This window comes from Limulus polyphemus, unplaced genomic scaffold, assembly GCF_000517525.1.
Source record: "Limulus polyphemus unplaced genomic scaffold, Limulus_polyphemus-2.1.2 Scaffold1889, whole genome shotgun sequence".
NCBI classification, from domain to species: Eukaryota; Metazoa; Arthropoda; class Merostomata; order Xiphosura; family Limulidae; genus Limulus; species Limulus polyphemus.
This window is the reverse complement of record NW_013667499.1, coordinates 221,893-233,491: the sequence shown is the minus strand read 5'-3', so window position 1 is coordinate 233,491 and position 11,599 is coordinate 221,893. Positions and strand designations below refer to the sequence as shown.

The 11,599-nt window shown below is 32.0% G+C and overlaps 1 long non-coding RNA gene across 1 annotated transcript in view; it reads left to right on the top strand.

Moving 5' to 3' along the window:
• Positions 1–11,599, top strand: part of LOC111087218 — a 19,644-nt gene that overhangs the window by 602 nt on the left and 7,443 nt on the right. Inside the window, exon 2 of the long non-coding RNA XR_002611937.1 lies at positions 6,144–6,154. This is a non-coding gene — a long non-coding RNA (uncharacterized LOC111087218). The remainder of the gene's footprint in view (positions 1–6,143; positions 6,155–11,599) is intronic.

Genomic DNA, 11,599 nt, shown 5'->3' with positions numbered 1-11,599 from the left:
TTTGTCTGTTATGTTAAACTTATATTAAAGTTTTTCTTCATTACCCATTCAAGCCGTCTCCAACCATTATTAGTCTCAAAGTGGGTTCCTCGTCATCGAATAGTCGGTTTATGATATTTCGCAACAAGATTGACACACACCGTTTTCGTTTTTAACACAAATACGTTTTAATATACACACAATAGTACAATTTACAATAACAATTATTACAAATAGTTACTACAAACAAAGATTTATAAACAAAAGTTTCACAAACTTACAAACAATATAAAGTCTTCTTTCTAGTCTGGAACTTCCTTGATATCTTATCGAGGGTTCACGTTGAGCGAGTTGATTACGAGTTGACGGAGATATATTTCACTTAACGGGAAGCTAGCTAGCTTTGTCCTTTGCAACACACGCTGAGTTTTTCACCGTTGAATTTATATAATGTCTTTGTAAAAATACTAATGTCCGATGTGAATCCACTGAAGTTAAATAGTTTGTAATGTTCGAAATTTATAAATATTTCTGGTCAAATATCTGAAGTTTTCTGATTGATAAGCGCTATAAAAATCACAGTTATAGCTTACGAAGTTTAAAGCACATTGATTATAGCGAACTAATAGACACTACCTTGGCGCGTCGCGTTGGTTATATTTATAGACGTGTGAAGGTTTTTTTAGAAAATTCAGTCTTATGTAACAATACTGATTAAAGCGTTTACGTACACACATATAATTTTGATTTTTACTCTCGAGAATCTTCTACAACTTTGGAGAATATGCGGAAGTTTCGCAATACATACCTAACACTATAAGCTAGGCATGTTTTTTAAATATAGACTCAATCCAAACAAACGTTGACATTAAAATAAATATATAACAACAAATTCGTTACATGGATATTCGCAGCATTTCATATAGTATAGTATATCTGTTTAGCGTTTGGTGCAAGTGCCTAGCCGATTTTTCTAGTCTTGTGAAACAAAAATATGAATAATAATAATAAAATAATACTAAAATACGCACTCGCAATTTCAGCGAAGTACGAAAGTCGGTAGAATAAATCACTACTCACAAATATTCAAAAATCTACTAAGGTCTTAAGTATTGTTTCAATAACAGATCTGCTTTTTAAGATGGTTTTTACCTGTGTTCTATTAGCACTTTTGTGATATTCCCCCCCAATGGTACAGCGGTATGTCTGCGGACTTACAACGCTAGAATCCGGGTTTCGATACCCATGGTGGGCAGAGCACAGATAGCCCATTGTGTAGCTCTGTGGTTAATTACAAACAAACAAACAATTTGTGATATTCCTGTGAGATCTCTATTATGAACCACTATCAGGGTTCATGATATCTTTTTGTTTTCTCTTAAGTTACGTCACGTATCACAATTGAATTTTAAAGGAAGAAGAAGAAAATTAGCATATATTGTCCCTAAATACAGAGATTTGATATAGTTATACTACATAAAGAAATATGAACAGTATTCGAAAGCGATAACTATAAAAACAGAAGGCTAACGTTTTGTTGGTAATAATAAATAGTGGTCTTTTAAAAGATGACTAAAATTCAGGTTAACAGAAATTAAATCAATTGTAAATATTGAGCCATTTCAATGGAAGACCTGCTGTTTTGTCGCTTAGTAACTGTTACTATATTGTTAAGCGCAAAGCTACACAAATGGCCTATCTGTGCTGTGCCCAAAGCGGGTATCAAAACCCGATTTTTAGCATAATAAGCCAACGGATTTTCCGTTAAGCAACCAGAGGGGGCTTGTAATAGAGCTCTAGCTGTTGCACAACAAAAATATAACGTCTGTAATTGACAACTTCCTCCAGTCTAATATCTGCGAAAGTTCAACAAGAGTAAAATGACTCTTGAACGATGGGCTATATCTTTACTCTGATAGAAACATGAAGTTGTTGTGTTGTTCAATTTAATATTATGAACACTTCAACATCTTGAAGAATAATATATAATTTCGTAGCTAATTACGAATCTCTTGCTACACTTTGTTAATATATGTTAGATATAAATTAGCTTATAACGTCTTTCTGCTGCCATCCTCAGAAAAGTCCTAAAGATGTATTGTTTGCAATAGCAAAAACAGGGTTTCGATCCTGGGTTTCCTTATTAGAAAAGTAGTTCTTTTCTTTTGTACTCTCACCTAATCGGGATTGCAAAACAATTATCGGCTTAAATGGCTTCAAGAGGGAATTTCCTGGATTTTCTGGCTTCTATACTAAATTGGCTGAGTTTGTTAAAAGTTTGGATGTAAAAAGCTTCTTTTATCATTCTTTTCCTCGCGTGTGGTTCATATATCATTATTTTCGTATTATTTTATGTTATTATATGTCGTATTCTTTCTGATGATGGTAACGCAGAAAGGTCGGTATTGTAGAGTCTTGTATGTCTATTGTACTCTTGAATTCTGACTTTTGGTCTATTTATTTCTTCGGTATATTGGATTCTTTATTCACAAGTGATGTTCTATATGGTATTTTGCTCTCTATTGGACTTCAATGCGTACTAATTGTGGTTCTACAATATTGGAGATCCTGACTTTGTGTTGTATGCATATAATTATATTGTTTCAGTGGTACACGTGCCCTATTTTTTATGTTTCTCATTATTTTGTTAATTCATCAAATATTTATCAAGTATTCAGGGTATCTGTTAATTAGGAAGGTTGCAGTAGTGTGTTTTTCTTTAATTATTTTAGCATATTGTGTATTATAATTACCGTTTTACCTGGAGGCTAGACAGTCTCATCTTTATACTGTTGGGGTGTTTTGATCTCAAGTCAGTTTTTACAATTATCTGTTTGTTTTCTGTGAACTTCAGTGGTATGTACTTGGTGACCATTTCGTCTAAAAGTGGAAATCTTTATCTTTTGACTACTTTCATCGTGAATTGTATCTGGATGTTGTCTGTTAGAAATCTTGTTTGTATTGTGTGGCCATATACTGAATGTAACTTCAACATATCTTAGAGAAATCCCTATTGATAAACCGACTATTTTGTAGACGTTACCTTCGAAATGTTCCATGTAAAGTGTTAGTGATAGGGGTGAGAAAATAGCTTGACAATCATGTTGTGAATAGTATTTTTCTTCCCGTTGTAAATTATTTACGTTGATACATAAACATATGAGTTCTGCCATTATAGATATTGCCAGTTTGATGTAATCTTTAAAAGTTTTATCTCCTTTTTAAAACCGCTGGAGAAGTTTCCGTGTTATTTCAAATGTTGTTACATTGATGAATAGATTTAGTATATCAAGAATGGTTTGATGAACGTGATATCAAACCTCCCAACCTATGATTTTTTACTTTAATATATACACATTCATGTATATTCTAGACTTTAGTTTATCTCCACAAATCTGATATGGCAGTAACGACATCTGCGATTTGAGACTGTAGTCATAGGCTAAGTTTCCCAATCGTATATTGTTTCTGTATTCACGTGCGCTTGCATAACCTGATTTTCAGGAAGTTCAATCCCTCCTCTCCTTCTGTGGTAGCGTTTTATCATTCACATGAAAATACGTGCTTTAATTATTATTCTTTTCTTAGATGGGCAGCTTTAACCAGGTGTAGTTGTATTTGTGTTATTTTGAAAAAGGGTTGATTATGTGTGCATTTTATACAGAGGTTGAATACGTTGTATTAAAACGAATTAGGAGCTTCAATGCGTTGTTAAAGTCCATGTCGCTGCAATTGACTTTGGAGCCGTGGATATACTATAAAACTATCGCTCAAATCCCACTTTTCGGTTACAAAAGAGTAGTAGATACCGTTTTCTAGCTGTCGTCCTTCTAGTCTGTCAGTCCAACATCAAGGACGGGTGTTGTCGTCCTTCTAGTCTGTCAGTCCAACATCAAGGACGGGTGCTGTCGTCCTTCTAGTCTGTCAGTTCAACATTAACGACGGGTGCTGTCGTCCTTCTAGTCTGTCAGTCCAACATTAAAGACGGGTACTACATATAGCCTTTGTGCATCTTTGTGTTAATATCCAAATTTACTCACATTTTCGTAATTCAAACAAAATAGTGTATGTAAGAATTACTCATAGATCTGTTATGCCATATAACAATCCTGTTATATTAGTATGATATATTTGTTAATCCACGATCATTTGTATTTTAGTTAAATTTATATTTGAAAAAGACATAGTTATCGGAATACAGACATGAACATAGGTCAATGACGCTGAATTCAAACCTAATAAATAATATATCTCTTATATAACACTGATTGTCATCTTTAGAAAAGTACTGAAGAGAAAATAATTTTCTTCTATTTTATTCTTTTCTTACTTGTTAATCCTTTTCAAATAAAACTAGCCATGAATTTTAAGTAATTTTTAATGTAAAAGGAAGCCACTCTTACGAACTTTAGACGCAACAGCACATTAAAATTGAAATTGATATATATTCAAACCAAAACAATTAAAAAAATAGTCAAAATTTTATTGGTAGAAGCGAAATGCAGCATTAAAATAATTGCCCACTTCATATATAAAAATGTTGATTTACGCAAAACTACACATTAAACCGAGTTCTCTGCAGGGATTGAATTCTGAATTTAAACTCTGTAAACTCTCGTGTTTATCGCTTAGTCACATGGATGCTTGTTATTCTTTACTTAAATGCACATAGTTCCATTGTTTTGTTTTAAACTTTTATTAATGCGCAAAGAAAGAAAAGCAATGTGATTACAGATTTTCATCTTATCCACAAACTTACAACAGAGGCAAATGTTAAAGGGGATCCTCGGTACTTAGCATCATAAGTAAATCAAATACAACTCAATACTATTTAGAACTACAGTTTGACAAATACACAAACATAAGCTATGGGTAGATAATTTACAAAATTCTAATTCTAGTATTTATAATATGTATAAAGTAATGACAGTGAATTTTCCTGTTAAATACCGAGAAAGCCCGTTTCCTTGGCTGTGGTTTCGCTAGATAGTACATAGGGACAGTGGGAATCTCGTTAATCAATTCATGCGCGTCACTAATTAGATGACGAGGCATAGTTACGATCGTGTTGTACTTGCACTTCGCTTTCCATTCTTATGTTCAACTTTATTTAGGTTTTACATATTCCTATGAGAAATTGACTCATACCAATGTAAATATAACGATTTTCGTTTATTGCTGGTAATCGATAACACATAGATTTAGAAATAAGGTTTGTTTCTTCCTTCGCCCCTCTCAATTTATTTATTCTCTCTCACATTTCCTGGTCTTTTTTGTTGTTGTTGACCTATTTCTTTCTCAAATTCATGCCGAACTGGTACCTTTCATTATGACCTTGCACATGTTTCCCGTATATCTGATTATTTCGTTTCACAATAATAAGGGGTCATGCAGTATCCGCCAACCAACTGAACTTTGAAAAGCAGCTGTTAAACCAATAATTTTCTAATGGTTCAGGGTAGTGCAATCTTCTAATTTCTTAGAGACTGCCCAAAGGCCGGTTGCTATCACGCTCTCTCAATTTCAATCGATGGTACGGTACACTATATTTCATAAGAAGTTACAAAATGTGTTTTTCAATGAGTCATCCAGTCTTTTAGTGTTCTTATATATTTTTTCTCATAGTTGGGTGCACTCACTTTGCATTTCTCCTTAATCCGGCCCTGGTTACACCTGCTATTAGTATTCCCAGTGACGAAATGGGTGTACTTTGATATGGTTTTTTTACATTAATCCAATCATATGTGATTTGTAAGGCCGTTCTTCAATATACAATAAATCACTCACATCAAAAGATTTTGATATTTCACAAAACTTCCCAATATTCACAGGTTGTTGGGAATATACAATCACTGGTAACAAATGGTTAAGGCCACTTTATTCAGCAATATGGAATAGGAGTAAGCTGATTGGCTGCCTTAGTAATAGGGGAGTGGGTAAATACGATAATGCCATAGCTCCACGCACCAAAGACCATGACGTCCACGAAGTGGCACTAGAGGGCGAGTTACTAGGGTTCATAGTTCCATTAAGTGGAACCAGAAGGCGTGTTGTTAGGGACACAAGGTCGATGGATTGCATACTGCTGTACTAAAACGTCTATATTTTATAAGTGAAACTATTATTTTTAGCCGCGGCATTGCGGCTCATAGAACAGCTCCGAGTTTTTTATTTAGTTACTTTTAAATACAAACCTTTAGCTCATAGCTTCATCATCTCTTGACCGATTTGAGATCTAATTACAGTTTTAGATTCAGTAGGTCAAATGCTTTTGATTGATGATTTGACCACGCCCAAGATCTCATAGATTAATTTACTCTAATCTTGCCTAAAAGAATTTCAAGTGCAGCGGCTATTGAGGATTCCCTCTTGTTTATTAATTATTTTTAATTGAATATTTTTATGTATTGTGTATAACGATAAATGAGTTCTTGATAAAATATTTCATAGGATAATATTACTGTAGGCGGATGATGCTACTAAGGATAATGTTATCATATATTTTAGGATGATTGATTAATCAATAGTATTTTACCTTATGTGTATAGCATACATTTTACAAATATCTGCCCTGATAAGGACGGATTTTTCGTGATAACATCGCTAAATATCATGCAATCGTTTAACATACAATTTCACTGTTCACTTTATAAACATGTTTCACTGATTTGGCTCTATAAATTAGAGCCTCTATATTCTTATTCTATTCCTCTACCCATATAACTATGATTTTGACTGTGTATAACGCTAAATGAGTTTCTGATAAAATATTTCATTTTACACATGGCGATAGGTAATTTATAGTTTTCACTTACATACTAAGTGTGCCTTACATAGGCTGACAGTGTTAATATTATAAGGTCTTACTAAGAATGTATAGGCGGACTAATTTACTAGGCGTATTGTGTAGGATTTACAAAGGCGGATGGTGTTTCTAGAGGTGTACAGTGTTACTATACTTCCGTAGCACTCCATACAGAGTTCAACTCGTCTTAAGTTATGTTTATAGTTTTCATTTCTAAAGTTAACTGAATTATATATGTTTTACAAAAGCAGATGGTGTCAGTAGATGGATTGTGTTACTATGGTTTTATAGGCGGATGACAAATTGTGTTACTAGAGGTAATGCTGCTAGGGCGGATTGTGTTTTTATAAACGGATAATTCAATAGGATATGAACCCATCGTAGTGTATTTCAACATGTGATTACGTCAAGAACATTGTAGTCTAGATTTAATTATATGTCCTAAAACTTACGAATAAAACCATTATTTTAACGAAACAACTATTATAATACTGTTACATATATTAGTTTTATCACACATGCTGTCTTGATTTATAAATTATTTGAAGAAGGCAAATATTATAGAATGGCCAACAATTTACATTACATACTTTTACAATTATCTGTTCTGAAAGGATTTTATTATACATAATGTTTCGTTTTTATAAATATTGAACCAGACAGTTAGTACCGCAGATTATGTTATTAAGTATCGATTTAGTACGCACTTAACGTATTGATTATATCTTTCGCTTCTTTAAAATGATACCATTTAGAAACGTTATAATTTTATATTGTTTGTTGCAGTTTTTCTGACACGTAAGTCTATAATAAAAAGTAATTTTACATAATATGCATATGTATATTGTTACGTATTAGAATTTCGAATAGTCCGAAGCCGAGTTAACTAATAATTCAAATTTAGTAGTTAAACTGTACCTTGGATTTATTATTTAAATATATGCCGATATTTTATTCAATTTACGATATTTGCCAACAAGGTTGATACAGAACGTCTTCGTTTTTAACACAAATATGTTTTGATATACAAACAACAGTGCAATTTACAATAACAATCATTACAAATAGTTATTACAAACAATGATTCATAAACAAAAGTTTCACAACTTACAAACAATATAAAATCTTCTTTCTAGTTTGGAACTCCCTTGATATCTTATCGAGGGTTTCCGATGAGCGAGTTAATTACGAGTTGTTGTAGATACAATCCGCTGGGAAGCTAGCTAGCTTAGTTCCTGGCCACACACACTGGGAAGGTTTTCTAGAAAATTCAGTCTTACGTAACAATACTGATTAAAGCGTTTACGTACACACATATATACTTTTGATTCTTACTCTCGAGAATCTTGTACAACTTTGGAGAATAGGTGGGAGTTTCGCAATACATCTCTAACACTATAAGCTATGCATATTTTTAAATATAAACTTAATCTAAACAACGTTCATATTAAAATAAATACATAACAAATTCGTTACAATATTTAGTTCTGAAAATAAATCTAAGCAAAGCAAAAAATATATTTCACTATACACTTTTATAACAATGAGAACCACTGTTGACAAAATATTAATGGCGTGTTTGGCTTGGTGCATCTCTCCTTATTATGTCCACATACAATTTTGTAATTAATCTTAAACTTCATAAAAAGCATCAAGAAACGTGAACTGGGAAGTCTGGATTGATGAAGCAGGTTCGATGATATGTATGTTTTCTAAATAATACATTTATTTTTCACATCTTTTTTTAAATCACTAACATTCTTATTTTAATTTAGTTAATTCCTGTACAATTCATCAAAGTATTAGAATAATTCATTGCTTTTGCAAGTTTCAATGTGGTTAAAACTTAAAAAAAAGTAAAAATAGAATTAAGAAAGCAAAAGCATGCTCCCATTATTACTTTACATAGGGTTATATAATTAAAGGCATGTTCCTCGAAAACTTAGTGTGTGTGTGTGTGATCCAGAGAACATTAAATGATGCTTAAATTTATTTTGGATAACAATTATTGTGGGCTAATAATTTGTATACAATAAGCAGATACCAGATTATTACACATTATGTTGTGACTAATAATGTAACAATAAAGACTTTCACCAAGACGCTGTGATAAAAATATCTTGCCTATCTGTATGGCAATGATAAATACGAAACTCATGATGATAAGCCGAAAGTATTTTTCCATGTCATGATGAATGCTTACCAACCAAGCTATCTCTATAGCAAACATACCGAGTTTGTTTAAACATCATACATTTGCTTAACAAATACAGTGACGTACTTACCTTATAGAGATAATGCGTCATTACTAGATAACAGTAACGTCATAGAAAGCGAAATGACGTTAGTAACGTTGTGCTAATATTATTCAGAAATAATATCAACTGATAATGGTAATAACACGTGTATGTACAAAAGCATTTCAGTATTTATGCTTTTGTTCATTTCTTTAGCCTAATTGTTTCACTTACAATTGGGTTTTACCCCGTACTTGAATGTTGCACTCCAATGAATCAGTAGTTAAATAAGAATAGTTACATAGTTGTAAAACTTCAACAATCTTCAATTGTATTGAATAATTAAAGTTATATATGAAAAGCATTTCTAACATGTAGGTCTGACTACAATTGGAAAGATTTCCACAGAACTATTCTTAGTTTGCTTTACCTAATTTGTTTAAAAGTAGATTGGCAACATTCTTACACATGGTTTCCATGGGGTCCTTTTTTTATATAACTTATTTGGAGTCAAACGAAGTGCAACGTTTAGCGATATTTTGAACGTATGTTTTTTATTGATTTTTTTAATCTTTAATAACAACATTTAATCTGCGTTAATTACAATTAAAGCAAAAAGAGATCCAAGCTAGAAGCACACGTGTCTTGTGTCCATTTGTAAACAGAGCTATGTCTTGTGTATCACAACATTTGTGGTCAAATTATTGTTTCTGAGTGTCAATCCAGAAAGCGTACTTTTCAGACCTGCTTCTGAAATTATACACATAATGGGGTTATAAATGATGAAATAATGACATTATATGTGAATTTATTAATCGTACAAGATATCGTCTCAGAAAATGTAAAAGTAAAGCAAACAAGTTGTACAATAATTGGTCCTTTGGAGACACCCTACCATTGTACGAAATTATAATTATTAATCGTACAAGATATTGTCTCAGAAAATGTAAAAGTAAAGCGAATAAGTTGTACAATAATTGGTCCTTCGGAGACACCCTACCATTGTACGAAATTATAATGTCCACACAGAGAGGAATGGAAACAATATTCACACCGTCGGGCGTGGAAAATAATGAAATATTTAGCCAAAATGTATCTAAATCTTATAGCAATTACATTTAATTGATGAAAAATAAATTGTAATGCATTTTTAAAATCGTTCCAAAGATTATTTGTGTAACAAGTATTGTGGACTAAATAATTTATATAGTTCTCATGCTATAACTTTTAAATTACTAAGCGAATGTTAACGAAATTTGGCAGTTTATCAGTAAACATTACAATGCTTTCATACGCAAAATATCTAATTTTCTTTTATTAAGTCTTAAGGTTTGTAAAGCAATGTTTCTCTCATGCCTTTTTTTCTTTTCACATCTTGCCTATCTATGATGCAAAGAAATTTTCATCTTATCATTAAAAATACTTTTGTGCATCAGAAAATTTCGAAATTTCACATCCGAAATCTGTATAATGTCCAAATAGTTATCATACTTTTCTTAAGAAAAAACTTGATATCTTATCTGTTATTTTCAGTGATTTATCTCTGTACGTGTTCGGTAAATTTGACCGATCTCGCAACAGCCATAAATAAATTAGAAAATAAACAAATTACGCCTTTTTCATTTTAGAATGAACATATTATTACATGAAAACATAAATGTTTAGGCTAAATAGATTAAATCTCATAACATTATAAATTTATTATATTGACCTTTCATCCGTGCCTGGCTAACAATACAGAAGTTACAACGACGCGGCTCGCGTGCACTCATGTTACCGTATCGAATAACAAAAGGTGACCTTTGGTCTGTACAAAGTAACTTGTCTTGGCTGTTTTAGTAGGCTAGTATTTTGTAAAATACAGTCACATTTCAACTATTATACATTATATACGTATATAGATTATTGCTTTTTTGAAATAAGTTCTTAAAGTTATTTTTCCTAAAACATAGAACATAGAAGTAAAGCAAACAAATTATCTTTTCTAGTTCTTGTTACGACCTTTGTACTCGGTTATTGCTTGATGTAGGTTGCTAAGCCTTTAAAAATTCTGCATGTGGATGACATAAAAGAATATATTTTTTTAGGTTTTATACATACTTTTGAATAACTAAAAAATTATAAATTACTACATCAATACCATAGAATTCTATTATAATTTATCAAACGTAGTAACTAAGCCGTATTTGGGTCTAAAAAAATATAAAATTTCGAGCAGACTAAAGACACATCCCACCTCATTAGAATCTTGCTTTAAAAGAAAGAAATGACGCTAGGTACGTTAGAAAGGCATTAGGGGCACTAGGGGGACATTTTGAGCTTCTGATTGGTTATTCATGTCATATATAAAAGTAAGTGTTTAAAAGGGACCGTTTCCAAAAAAAAAGAAGGAGGTGAGCGGGGTGCCACTGTATTTATTACATGAGCAATATCTTAAAAAATAGAAAAGATAAAACCTTCTTATTTTATATTCTAGCTTGTCAACATCTGTAATTTGAGTTTCTAATTCGTATGCAACTATATACTTAGTATTTTGATTTCACAAACATCTAATTTGAACCAGTGCTGCATTCAGCAT